We start from the raw sequence: 14,366 nt of genomic DNA on the forward strand, positions 1-14,366 counted from the left end.
ATACAGGATCACATGCTCGGCACAGCTAAATGAGCTCCTGGCAGCCCCCTGCCCACATGAATCTGTTCCTCTTCCATTTATCCCTGACAGAAAATGGTAACTCCAATTCCAAACAATCACATTCATGGGACAAAGGGATTAGGACTTAAACGTATACTGGGGGTGGGGGCACAAGTCAACCATGACCATAATTTAATCAATGTATTGAACAACCTGGGCTCAGTTGGGTGCAGGTAGAAAACAACTTTGTATTTTCTCAACCTGCCCTACACTTTGGGCCTCCTTCTCTTGGATCAAACTTGACCAGATTCCTTGGCTTTGCAGGTCCCTCTTAGAGAGTTATCATGAGCCTCATCCTCTGAATAGCAAAGCTTCACTCTCTTTCTCAAACACTCCTGCCACTTCTATAGCTCTTCAGTGCCATCAGAAAGATATGTGCCATCTGCCCTACTACAGAATATTGAAGGATTCACTTCTGGGAAAAGTGACAAGTTCACAGGAAAATGCCTGTAGATCGGATGGCCACAGAAGTGGTTGAGTCTTAGCCCCATGTATATCTCCCAATAGAGAAGGTCTTCCTAAGTTCCCAGAGTTTAAATCAGCAATTAAGTGTCTCCATCTTAAATAGGAGTTAGCAGCCATGGATCATTCAATAGTTGAGGAAAGCTATCCGTTGGCTCTTTCTGCAACATGGAAATGTTCTCTGTGCTAATTCATTGGTCCCACATGACTAATGAGCACTTGAAATATGGCTGGTGTGACTGAGGAGCTGACTTCTAAATTTTGTTTAATTTTAATGAATTTAGATTTACATAGTCACATTTGGCAGTGGCTACCATATTAGCTAGCAGAGGTCAAGAAAGCTTTCAATGAGAAAGAAAGATTGCAAATCAAACACTGGTAAAAGGAACTTGGAGAATCACATGTGACACCTTTGGCAATACAAGTGAATATTTTGCATCAATGAAACAAGAAGATGCTACAAAATATTAAGATAATAAAAGAGAACTCCTAGAAATTGAAAATATAACAGCATAAACAAAGTTTAAGAATGTTTGAAAGACAAAACTGAGGAAAATTCTGAGAAAGTACAACAAAAAGAATAAAGTAGAAGAGGGAAGATTTTTTTAAATGGAGTCAATGCAGGAGATTCATGTCCCTATGAAATGGAATTCCATAAGGACTGAAGAGAGAAGATCTAGAGAAGAAATGGAAGAGATACAAGAAGTTTACAGCTGGGGGAGCGGTACATGATTCCAGGCGAAAGGACCTCCTGATTGTTCAGTGAAATGTAGATACAGAGATAGACAGATTCAGATACAAGTGCAGAAGGAGATGATAGATTATAGATAGATGATAGATAGCTATATAGATAGATAATAGGTAGATAGATGATTGATAGATGATAGATAAAAATATAGATTCAGATTCGGGTGCAGAAATAGATGATAGATACTAGATTATAGATAGGTAGATGCTAGATGATAGATAATAGGTGATAGATATTTAAATAGATAGAGATAGTGATATATATATATATTTATGAATGCATATATATATTTCAATCACATCATCCTGAAATTTCAGATTATCTCAAATAGAAAAGAGCTTAAAACTCTTGCTGCACCCCCAGTATACGTTTAAGTCCTAATCCCTTTGTCCCATGAATGTGATTGGTTGGAAATAAGATCTTTGAAGATGTAATTAGCAAACTTGTAGCCAAATTGGATTAGGATGGACCCTAATCCAATATGACAGATGCCCTTGAAAGAAGGGTAGAAGTGGACACAGACAGGCAGATGCAGAGGGGTGAACACAATGTGAAGACTGAGACAAGAAAGAAGGCCATGTGGGGATGGAGGCCCAGACTGGAGTGAAGGAACTGCAGGCCCCCAGAGCACCCGGGACACCAGGAGCCGGAAAGGCAGGGAAGGACCCTCCTCTACAGGTTTCCGAGTGAGCATGGCCCTGCCGAAGCCTTGATTTCAGATTTCTAGTCTCCAGAACTGCGAGACAACGTATTTCCCTTGTTTTAAGCCATCTCCTTTGTGATACTTTGTAATGGCAGCCAGGAGAAACCAAGACAACTATGAACCCTCATCCCCAACCCTTGGCTGTACCTGGGAACCCAGAAACCAGAGCCTTCAGCACACCTTCTCTGAAAGGGTGTCATCTGCTGGCTGGAGAAGAAGCCCTCGAGATCTCCAGGCTGCAAGTCTGAGCTCAGCTCAGGGGTCGGGGGGAGGGCTGCACCCAGTTCTGCATCTTGTCTGGACTGGTGGGGCAAAGAGCTGCTCTGCTCATCCCATTCTCTTCTGCAGGCCACTCGGGTTTAGCTTCCTCTGCTCTACTAAGCCAGTTACCCATCCGTCAGCTTTCCATTGCTAAAAGACGTTGACATGTTTCCTTTGTTGTCATCTGCTCTCCTATTCTTTTTCATTTTTATTTTTTTGCATTTGTAAACTTTGGCTGATATGTTAGCATTTCAAAATGTAGCTGAGATTGTGTTTAACCTGCTATGTTTATTCAGAATCTCTTCATCTCCTAGTATGTTTTCAATTTAAAAAATCAATCATGATTAAAAAAAAAGCAGTACTCATCTGTGTTGGCATGGAGAGTTAACCATAATGCTATGTTAAATAAAAAGGGAAGATTTTAGTTTACAAGTTACAAAAGTATAACATAGGTCAGTAGATTTGTAAGTAAGGGATAGGGATATTAGATCTGTGGTATATGAAAATTTTTAGTGTGGCATCTGGGGTGGACTAAAGGAAAGAAAGAATGAAGGGTGAAGACCAGCCAGTGGTAAGTGTAAAAGATAGAGGTGGGAATGAAGTGTGTCTCAAGAAGGCAGGGCAAATGGTAAAGTCAAGCAATGGTCTAAAGGCAGAATCCACAGATGATACATACTTAATTGGTCACAAACAAAGCCTAGGAGGATGGTTCCTATAGATGTAATTGATCCTCCACTAAAAGGAGTTCACCCCTCACTGCACTCCAGATGTCTCATACAACTTGCTCCCAAATGAACATTGTCACTTAATATTGTTCACTTGGCAGTGAAGCTGTGGAAACAGCTACATGATTTCTGGAAGATTTCCTGAGGGTCAGAATGTTGCCAAAGTGCTGCCATGGACAAACTACATTGGTGAAATCAACCGGATATAGTGTTGCTCCAAAACAGCCTAGAGCCGTGGGGAGGTGTCATATCAGGAAACAAAACTGAGTTTCTTACAGAATGATGTACATGTTGACAGTTCAGGGTCAGAAAGGAGTGGTCAAGCTCAGTTTGTAGTACCATTACTTTAAAAATCTATAATGGGACTGGAGAAGATGGCAGCATAGAGAGGAGTGGAAGTTAGTTAGTCCCCTCAAAGCAACTAATAAACAACCAGGAACAACTAGTAAATGATCTGGAATAACTGCTGGGGTACAACTGTGACTGTCCACACATCATGCAACAACCTGGATTGGGAGGGATGCCTGAGATTGCAGCGTGGAATCTGTGAGTAGAAACTGCAGACCCAAGCTGGGAGCCCCCTCCCCAAAGGCAGCCCGAAATGCAAAGCCTCGCTGAGTTAGACAGCAGCACTCTTTGAACAAGCAAACATACCTCATCCCAGCTCCAACTGGGGTTTTAATTGGCAAACGTGGACTGCTCAATGCGAGCTGCAAATCTGCAACAAGCAGACAGAGGCTTTTAGTGACAACTGACCTTGGAGAGCCAGGGGACTTCTCTGTCTTGGAAAGGGGAGCCCAGAGGACCAGGTGCTATCTCTGGTGGATGGGTGTAACTGGGGGCCAATGGACAGGCCCTAAAAGGGAGCTTTCTGTCCCTTTTTCTCTCTCTCAACCTGAGTGGAGAAAGCCTCAGCAATTTTCAGTTTGCAGTGCTCTGATGCAGACAAGGGTGGAGATAGCAGAGTCAGAGAGACAAAGAATCTATTTGAATGCTGATGATTACTCCCCAGGGGGTGTATCTTCCCTAAGAGGAAAGAGGTGGTGCCCAGCTCTACTACCCACCTTCCATTGAGAACCAGACCCCAGGGCCTAGAGGAAAACAATCAAACCAGTAACAACTTCAGTGAGAATTAAAGGGGCCACACTTCCTTACACCATACAGGAGCTACAGGCTGACAGGCACAAACTGCTGGGCAGGTTAGGGAAAGCACAGTGGCTTGAGGCCTCACAGGGTGTGTCAATCTTCTAAGACAGATCCTCAGAGAAACCTGGTGCTGAATATTGCCCCTTTCTGGGACCTGAGCCTGTTCTGGTCTGGGAAAACCTGACTGGGATAACTAAGGAAACCAGATGCCTGGACAACAGCAAACTACAACCTACACTAGGAAAACTAAGGTATGGTCCAAAGGAACAAACTTACACTTCAACTGAGATGCAGGAATTGAAACAACTAATGCTAAATCAATTAAAAAAGTTTAGGGAAGATATGGCAAAAGAGATGAAGGCTATAAAGAAACCACAAGGCTTACATAAGGTAGGAATTGAAAGTTCAAAAAAAAAAAAAAAACTGGCAGAATCTATGTAAATGAAAGGCACAACACAAGAGATGAAAGACGCAATGGAGACAAACAACAGCAGATCTCAAGAGGCAGAAGAAAACACTCAGGAACTGGAGAACAAGGCACCTGAAATCCTACACATGGGAGAACTGATAGGGAAGAGAATGGAAAAATATGAGCAATGTCTCAGGGAAATGAATGACAACATGAAACACTTGAATGTATGTGTCATGGGTGTCCCAGAGGGAGAAGAGAAGGGAAAGGGGGCAGAAGCAATAATAGAGGAAATAATCAATGAAAATTCCCCATCTCTTATGTAAGATATAGCATTACAGATCCAAGAAGCACAGCGTACCCCAAACAGAATAGATCTGAATAGACCTACGCCAAGACAGTTAGTAATCAGATTATCAAATGTCAAAGACAAAGAGAGAATCCTGAAAGCAGCAAGAGAAAAGGAATCCATCACATACAAAGGAAGCTTGATAAGACTATGTGTGGATTTCTCAGCAGAAACCATGGAGGTAAAAAGGAAGTGGTGTGATATATTTAAGATACTGAAAGAGAAAAAACTGCTAACCAAGACTTGTATATCTGGCAAAACTGTCCTTCAAATATGAGGGAGAGTTTAAAATATTCTCTGACAAACAGACAATGACAGAGTTTGTGAACAAGATACCTGCACTACAGGAAATACTAAAGGGAACACTACAGACAGATAGGAAAAGACAGGAGTGAGAGGTTTGGAGCACAATTTGTGTGATGGTAGCACAGCAATGTAAGTACACTGAACAAAGATGACTGTGAATATGGTTGAAAGAGGAAGGTTAGGAGCACATGGGACACCAGAAGGAAAGAGGAAAGATAAAGACTAGGACTGTATAACTCAGTGAAACCTACAGTGCTCAATGATTGTGATAAACTGTACAAATATGTTTTTTCATGAGGGAGAACAAATGAATGTCAACATTGCAAGGTGTTAAAAATAGGGAGGTATTGGGGGAAAAATATAATCAATGCAAACTAGAGACTATAATTAACAGAAACATTGTATTATGCTTTCTTTAATGTAAGAAAGGCAATATACCAAAGCTAAATGCCTATAAGATGGGGGGCCATAAGGGAGAGGTTTGGGACTCTTGGCATTGGTAATGTTGTCTGACTCTTTATTCTACTTTAGTTTAATGCTATCTTTCCTTTTGTTGCTTCCTGACTATCATTTTATTTCTCTTTCTTTTTTTCTTTTTCTTTTGTCTCTCTACCTTCTTTGACTCTCCCTCTTGCTTTGTTGAAGAAATAGAGATGTCCTTACATAGATAGTGGTGATGGTGGTGAATACATAAATACATGACTATACAGGGAACCATCAATTGTTTACTTAGGATAGAATGTATGGTATGTAAACAAAACTGTCTTTAAAAAATGGGTTGATGAAGAAACCTTGAGGGCACTATATTGAGTGAAATAAGTCAGACATGTAAGGACAAATATTTCAGGGTCTCACTGATATGTACTAATTATAATATGTAAACCCATAGACACAAAATATAAGTTACCAGGATATAGAACAAGGGTAAAGAATGGGGAGTGGTTGCTTATTATGAGCAGAATGTTCAACTAGGGTGAACTCAAATGTTTAGAAATGGACAGAGATTATGGTAACACATTGTGAGAATGACTAACAGTGCTGAATGGTGTGTGAATGTCATGGAAAGGGAAAGCTTAGAGTCACGTATGTCACCAGAAGGAAAGTTGGAAGTTAAAAGATGGGAATGTATGAAACAGTGAACTTTGTGGTGGGCAATGTCCATGATTAACTGTACAAATATTAGAAATCTCTCTCATGAACCAGAACAAATGTGTGACACTATAACTAGAAGTTAATAATAGAGAGGCATATAGGAAAAAAATACACCTGTTGCAAACTATATACTACAGTTAGTAATATTTTAAGGTTCTTTCATCAACAGTAACAAATGTGCTGTTCTAGTTTGCTAATGCTGCCAGAATGCAAAACACCAGAAACGGATTAGCTTTTATAAAAAGGGGGTTTATTTAGTTGCACAGTTTATTTAGTTACACATAAAGCATCCAAGGTAACACATTGACAATCAGGTACCTTCACCGGAGGATGGCCAATGGTGTCTGGAAAACCTCTGTTAGCTGGGAAGGCACGTGGCTCATGTCTGCTCCAGAGTTCTGGTTTCAAAATGGCTTTCTCCCAGGACATTCCTCTCTAGGCTGCAGTTCCTCAAAAATGTCATTCTCAGTTGCTCTTGGGGCGTTTGTCATCTCTTAGCTTCTCTGGAGCAAGAGTCTGCTTTCAAACAGCTGTCTTCAAACTGTCTCTCATCTGCAGCTACTCTCTCAGCTCCTGTGCATTCTTCAAAGTGTCCCTCTTGGCTGTGGCAAGCTCGATCCTTCTGTCTGAGCTTATATAATGCTCCAGTGAATTAATCAAGGCCCACACTGAATGGGTGGGGCCACACCTCCATGGAAATTATCCAATCAGAGTTATCGCCCACAGTTGGGCAGAGCACATCTCCATGGAAACACTCAAAGACTTACAATCTAGTCAACACTAATATGTCCAGCAGTCAGAGCAAAATGTCTCTGTGTCTGCATGTCACATGCTCTCACCCACCCCAAGGAAACACACCATCCCTGGGATCCTGGCCAACAGTTGAGGTTCCTGAAAAACGCCCCCAGGCCAGGGGTATTTAGCCTGATGAGTCCTGGTGGAAGGAAGCGACAGCGTGTCTTTGACATAGACCCCACCCCACCCCACCCACTCATCTTCCCTTCTCCGGGTTCTCACGCTGCCAAGAATGTCTCATCACATGGGCACCACCATCCAATGACATGTCCATTTTACACTCACAAAGCTTGCTGATCTTGAGTTAATTTCTTCAGTGTTTTAAAACAAGCCGTTTAATCGTCTGGGACTCTTACTAGAATGGTTCTGAATTATGTTAGCACCCACAAATTCCTTATAAATTGAAAAAGAGTTACAAGTTCCTAGGGTTTTGCTCTCAAAGTGCTAATAACTAATATCCTTATGGGCTCTGAGATTTCAAAATGCTTTAACAAATGTAAAAGTAATGACTATTATTTTACTTCATTTTAATTCATTTTCACAAAAATCCTGTGCAGTAGCAATAGGATAGGACTCTGTTCTGACCCCAGTTTACAGTTGAGGAAATCTTTTATGTCCAAAGGCTAGAATTTCTTGTCTGACAAAAGTTTCACAGATTGGGAAGCTGTACCAGTCAGGGTTCTTCATAGAAACAAAACCAGCAGGAGGTAGACAGACAGATAGAGATAGAAATAAATATTAAGAGGATTGGCTCATGTGAGTTTTACAAGTCTGAATTCTGTACAGCAGGTCAAATGTTGGAAACTCATTGACGGTAACAATGAATTCCAGGAGAAGCTGGCTGAAGTAGAGATAGAAAGTCTTCTTTCTAACTGCTGAAATCCTCAGTTCTGGCTTTAAGGTCTTCACTGATTGGCTGAGGATGTCACTCCTTTCATTGCTGAAAGCAATCTTCTTTGTTGATTGCACATGCAAGCAACTGACTATAGATGCAAATCCATCTATGAGTCACCCTCACAGTAACAATCAGGCCAGTGCTTTCTTGGCCAAACAACGGGGCACCATAACCGGCCAAGTGGACCTTTGGACTTGACCCTGAGAGAAACTCCACAATGCCAAAATGAGAGGTGGTCAAGGCCCAACCTCTGGGTCTGGCTCTCCAAACACAACACCAGCTCTCCTCTAACCAAATTTCAGGTTTGCCTCTAAGCACTCATGGGAAGAGATGAGTTTAAGCATGAAGATGCACATCGAGAATGTGGCTCTGCAGGTCCCAGCGTCCCCAGGTGTGGTTCACAGAGGCAGCCTGAAGCTGGGGGGAGTATTTTGAGGACAGCCCAGGGCCAGCCAGGAGGAGGGCAGCAGGGGTGTTTGCTTCCTCCTGAGCGTTCTGGGGGACTGACCCCCTCGCCTTCTCCCTCCTGACCCTGTCCTCTTTGCTGGTGGGTGTGTGAGTATCACGTCTGGGAGAAAGGGGTCTCAGACCCGCTGAGGCCTTCTATCGTCTGTGTGACTAGGATCCCGATGAGCCACATTTCATTGGTTTTATCTGTAAAACGTAATTATTTCTATTTGCCGAGCTTAGCCCACAGGATCCGGGTGAGGAGTGACAGAATATAAAAGCCCTTTAAAAACTCAAAACACTATGCAAATGGAGGGTTGGTGGGGCCCTGCTCCATGATGCTTTTACAGTTTCACAGCACTACAAAATAGCCTTCCATCCAAAGGAATTGTTCACTTAACACCGACACACACTCAGCTGAAGAAACTTACACATGTAAGCGCCTGCTTTCCTATTTCCACATGTGAAGGGAAAAGACAGATGTGTTAGCAGTGGATTAGCTGTCTGAATAATTATGTTAAATAAAACATAAATGGGCTCAGACTCCATCTCCAGTTTTGGAGTCTCACAAGAATTCTCAGAGGGGGCCCTGGTTACACATAATTGTGCCTTAGAGCTAGACGCAGGAAAGCTCTATTTGATCAACTTGCTTGAGGATTTGAAAGGCAACCCTTTCTTGTTCCAACTGTCCTTCTAAATATACCACCCTCAGGGGCCACCATCCTTCTGGGGGCAAAATATTAAAAGAAAAGAAGAAATGGAGAGTAAACAGAAGCCTTCTCCCTGATCAGGGTAGACTCCAAATTTTCTTCTTTTATGCGTTGTTGGGAAATCTCCCCATCCCACCCCCACCTTTTCTCCTGCTGCCTCTCCTGCAGCCCTCCCCCAGCATCACTTTTGTTCTTTATAGATCTGTAAATCAGATATTTTGGTCCCCAGCTATGTGATCTTTACCAAGCATCTGACACACTTTCCAAGGAGAGAGGATTTTTGTGGGAGGCACACTCCTTCTCAAACAGCTTTCGCGCCCCCTGCCCTCGCCGCAGGTGGGGACGTGGCTGCGGGTTTCAAGGTTAATCATTGCTTTTGTTGCGCCATCAGCCTCCTCGGGAAGAGCTGCCTGGGGGCCTTAGCCGTGTTGTCAATCAGCTCCAGCCCGGCTTGGACGGGTGGACAGGGTGGCCCTCGGCTGGCTCTCTGCAGGTGACGTCGTCGGGACAGCCACGGCATTTGGAAGGCAGACGCCTCTGAGAAACGAGTCCCACCCCTGTCCCTGCTTCCACGCCAGGGTTCGTGCGCCTCTTCTCTTTCCCTGCCAGTCTCACCTCCAGCTTCTCACTCTGTCTTCTGCCATCTCCACTCGGGTCTCCAGAATGGAACACGGCCCAAACCCTTGATTTCCCTCTCTCCCGCTTTTCCCGTCTCCACAGATGGACATGGGATCAAGCCTGGGACATTGGAGTCTCCTTGATTCCACTTTCATGCAATCTGCCCACTCATTTGGTCACTAGCAAGCACATGCCCAGCCCATCTGCTCCCCACCCCCCTGGTGCCTCCCCACCATCGCCGGCTGTCCTGGTTTTGTGGCTACCTGAACCTGTTTGTGCCCTGCCTTCCTCCCCGCCTGCAGCCTCTGAGGAGGACAGAGGTTTCTGGTTAAACCCTCTGTTGACCCCGTGCACCACCCCTCCCTCCAGCTCAGCTTCCTGTGGCTCAGCTGCGTGGGTCACCCACCCCCCTGGCTCCTGCCCATCCTGCACCTTTGCCACAGCGGCTCTGAAAGCTTCCACCCAGACCTGGCTTGGCTTCTCCCTGCCATTCAGGTTCCGTTTAAATACTGCCTCCTTTGAAGGCATCTCTCAAATTAATGCAGCCGCTGGTGCATCTAACCCAACACTCACCACTTCCTGTTGTGGTCCCTTCAGGCAGCGTCTGCCTTGGCCAGCGAATGAGGGCTGTGAGGACACGGACCTGCCCGGCAGGGGTCTGTGCCGTGAGCTCCACGGCAGGGACAGCACCTACGCATGAAAGAGCCTCAAAAAATGTGTTTGAATGAATGAGTGAGTGAACGAGTGAATGAATTCCATACCTTTCCTGGGAAGCTGGATGTGATGCAGAGCTCCACTAAGTTCCTTAAGTCCCTTGCCAGGAAGGAGGCAGTAGCAGTCAATAATCTCCACATCCACTCCTCCACGCGGGACTTCTGTCCACAGGGCTCCTGTCAGCCACACCATGTTCACAGGGATCAGCTACAAAAGCAAAGGTTTAAAGGCAGCTACACGGCTCTTCTGGAGCTAATGGTTATTTCTTTATACTAGAAAATCTTCAGATAGGATTTAGTTGCTATAACAGAGAAAGTGTTCCTAAAAGAGTATGATACCTACCATGTCAATGGGCTGATGTCATGGTATTATTTTCATCAATAAATGTCCACTTGATGTGTGCCTGTTACATGAATGTCACTATGAAAAACACTGCAGATAAATGAGTCACCATCCATTTTCCCAATCTGAATGGAGAGAGGATATTTTACATATAGAAGTTCATACTAAATGAGACAGGGTCTTATACACCTAATAGACTGCTCAAAATTATGAAAAAAAAAAAAAAAGAACTGATGTCTGATATTACCAAGCACTGGTTAGAATATGGAGTTACTGGAACTCTTGTGAATTGCTAGAAGGAAAGAAAGATGGATAGTCACTTTAAAAATAGCTTAGTCATTTCTTACAAACACACACTTATCATATAACACAACTGCTAGATATTTGCCCGTTTGAAATGCATATATACAGCCACAAAAACCCTGCATGCAATGTTTATAGAAGTGTGTTCGTTATCTATTGCTGCTGCAGCAAATGACCACAAACCTAGCATCTTATCAAAACAAATTATTATCCTACAGCTCTGTAGATCATGTCCAACACAGGTCTCACTGGTTTAAAAATCAAGATGTCAGCATGGCTGCATTCCTTTCTGGAGGCTCCAGAGAAGGATATAATTCCTTGCCTTTTCCAGTTTCTAGAGGCCACCTACATTCCTTGACGCGCGGGTCCTTCCTCCATCCTCGCTGCACCTACCTGTGCCTTGCTTCCCTGGCCACATCTTCCTCTGACTCCCTTCTTCTGCCTCTCTCTTCCACTTTTGAGGAATGAACTACTTGCTGACACAAGCAACAACATGCTGATTCTCAAAAGCATTATGCTAAGTGAAAGAAAGATTCATGGTTCCTTTTACATGACAGTATAGAAAAGGCAAAGATTGGTGTCTAGAAAGCAATCAGATGTTGCCAGGGGTTGGGGATGGGGGAGAAATTGACTATGAATAGCTTGAAAGAACTTTCGGAAATCTTCTGTATCTTAACTGTGGTGGAGGTTGTATGACTACGTGTTTGCTAAAATGCATAGCACTGAGAAGGGTGAGAATTACCATGTATAAATTATACCTCAGTAAATATGAGAAATAAAGTAACAGCAAGCCTATAAAGCCCTACATGATAATACATACTGCTAGTACTTACTATGAATCATACTTCAAGCTCTGGGATGTGTTCCTCACACAGTACTGTGTGAGGTAGGTACTCTCATTACCCCATTGTAAGAGGCAGAAAGGAGCTTGGAACTAGGGGTTGACTGGAAGTACTACAAAAATATTTTGCCCATTGGCTGCAGCATTCGCTACAGAATTCTATTTCTTAGGAAATGGGAGGTCATGGAGAAATTGTGAGCAAGACAGTGATTTTTACAAACCATTATTTGAGAGAAAAATAGCAGGCCTCTGAGGGATTGGGATGGTGAGAATCTGGAGACAAGGAGATGAGCAGATTATGCTAGTGGTCTAGAATACTGTGCTGCCAGTGAGACCGGAGACAGACTGATGGATGGATGAGTGGATGGGTGGGTGGATGGGCGGATTGATGGTTGGGTGGGTGGGTGGATGGATGAGTAGATGGGTTGGTGGGTGGGTGGATGGATTGGTGGGTGGGTGGATGGATTGGTGGGTGGGTTGGTGGGTGGATGGATGGATGGGTGGGTGGGTGACTGAATGGTCTTGATAACTGGCTATGTGTTGGAGTAGAGGGAAACAAAAGAGGCGAATGATGTCAAGTCTGGGTGGTGTGAATATTAACAGTAACATTGAAAGGAGATGTGATATATAACTAACTTCATAAAAGTTATAAATTGAGAAATGTTTTTCGTTTTGGGTTGATGGCAGGCTCCTGAGTGCAGCTTTCCAGTTGCTCCATATCCTTGTCAGTATGTGGTAATTTAAGTTTTCTTTTTATTCATCATCTATGAGGGCATGTACTCTTATCTTACTGTGGGTTTAATTTTCAATTTTCGGTTTTATACCCAAAGGCCCATTAATTTCATTCCCAATGTTTCATGTTTGACAATAGTGTGAACTATCTGGAAGCCTTTCCACAACATCCTGAGATGAGAGGCAGTTACACTCACTGCCTACCTCCTGTTCTGACTCTCTGTTCAGTAATTATGCATAAATGTGTTGGGCATTTTTTCATGTTTATTGACCATTTACTATCATCTTTTGTGAAATACCTGTTAATCTTCAGCCAATTTATGAGTTAAGCTGCATTTTGTAGTAATTTGTGGGCATTCGTTATGAATTCTGGATACTACTAGCCCCTTGTCAGATACATGCATTTCAAATATCTTCTCCCACTCTGTGGCTTGACATTTCATTCTATTAATGGTATCTTTTAATGAACAGAAGTTCTTAAATACAATAAAAGTCCAATTTAGCAAACTTTCCTAAAAGGTTGATGCACATAGTGCTTAATAAGGCTTTGCCTACACCCACAGTCATGGAAATTTTCTCCTATGAGATTGCCTAGGACTTTTATTACTTTGTCTTTCATACTTAGCTTCTTGATCCATCAGGAATAGAATTTTGTGTATGGTGTGAGGTAGGGAGTCAATGTTATTTATTTTTTTGTTTATTTAGTCATGAGAATAGCCAATTCTTCCAAAGCCACTTAGAAAAGAGCATCATTTATCTATTGTATTGCCATGGTACTTTTTTAAAAAATAACTCAGGTCTACTTCTTATTTGAGTTCTGTCAGTTTTTGTTTTAGAAACTTTGAGGCTATGCTATTAGGTGAATACAATTATAGGATTGCCATAGCTATCTTTTAACCCTTTCATCATTACGTAACGGTTTTATTTTATTCTGTAGCAGCACTTTTTCTATTAAAATCTATTTCTCTGAAATTTGGATAGCTAGAGAAACTATTTTTTTGGTCTGTTCATGTTTTTTTCCTTCATTTTCAATCCTTCTATGTATTTATATTTAATGAAAATCTCTTTGAACATCATATGTTTTGGTTTTGTTTATTTTTAATCCAGTCTAACAATTTTTGTGTGTTAGTTTAGCTAATCTATACTTAATGTACCTACTGGTGATTGTATCAATCACCTTATCATTTGTTTTCTATTTATTTCTTCTTATCTGCTATTTATTCCCTTCCCTTTCCTTCTTTTTGTTAATCATTTTATTATATTTTTCAATTTCTTTTTTATTTTCATAGTTACCCTATGACTTACCTGATTCAACCTTAACGTATGAGAGTACACTTGAAATCTTTACTTTTGTCATTTTCTGGACAATTCAAGGGTCTTACAACAGTTCAATTCCATTTGTGACCTCCTTTTGTGAATTTGCTGCTAAGTATTTTAAAGCTGCATAAATGTTCAACCTCACAAAAGTTTAAAAATATTTATTTTAAACCGTCAATGTTCACTTAGATTTACTAGCATACATATATACTTTTAATGAGATTAATTTTTTGCTTTGTCTTGATTGATATATTCTAAAATCATTATCTTTCTTTCTGAAGAACTCTCTTTTTATATTTATTTTAGTGTGGGCCTGCTGGAGAGGAATCTC

Source organism: Choloepus didactylus, chromosome 11 (genome assembly GCF_015220235.1).
Source record: "Choloepus didactylus isolate mChoDid1 chromosome 11, mChoDid1.pri, whole genome shotgun sequence".
Classification (NCBI taxonomy): Eukaryota; Metazoa; Chordata; class Mammalia; order Pilosa; family Megalonychidae; genus Choloepus; species Choloepus didactylus.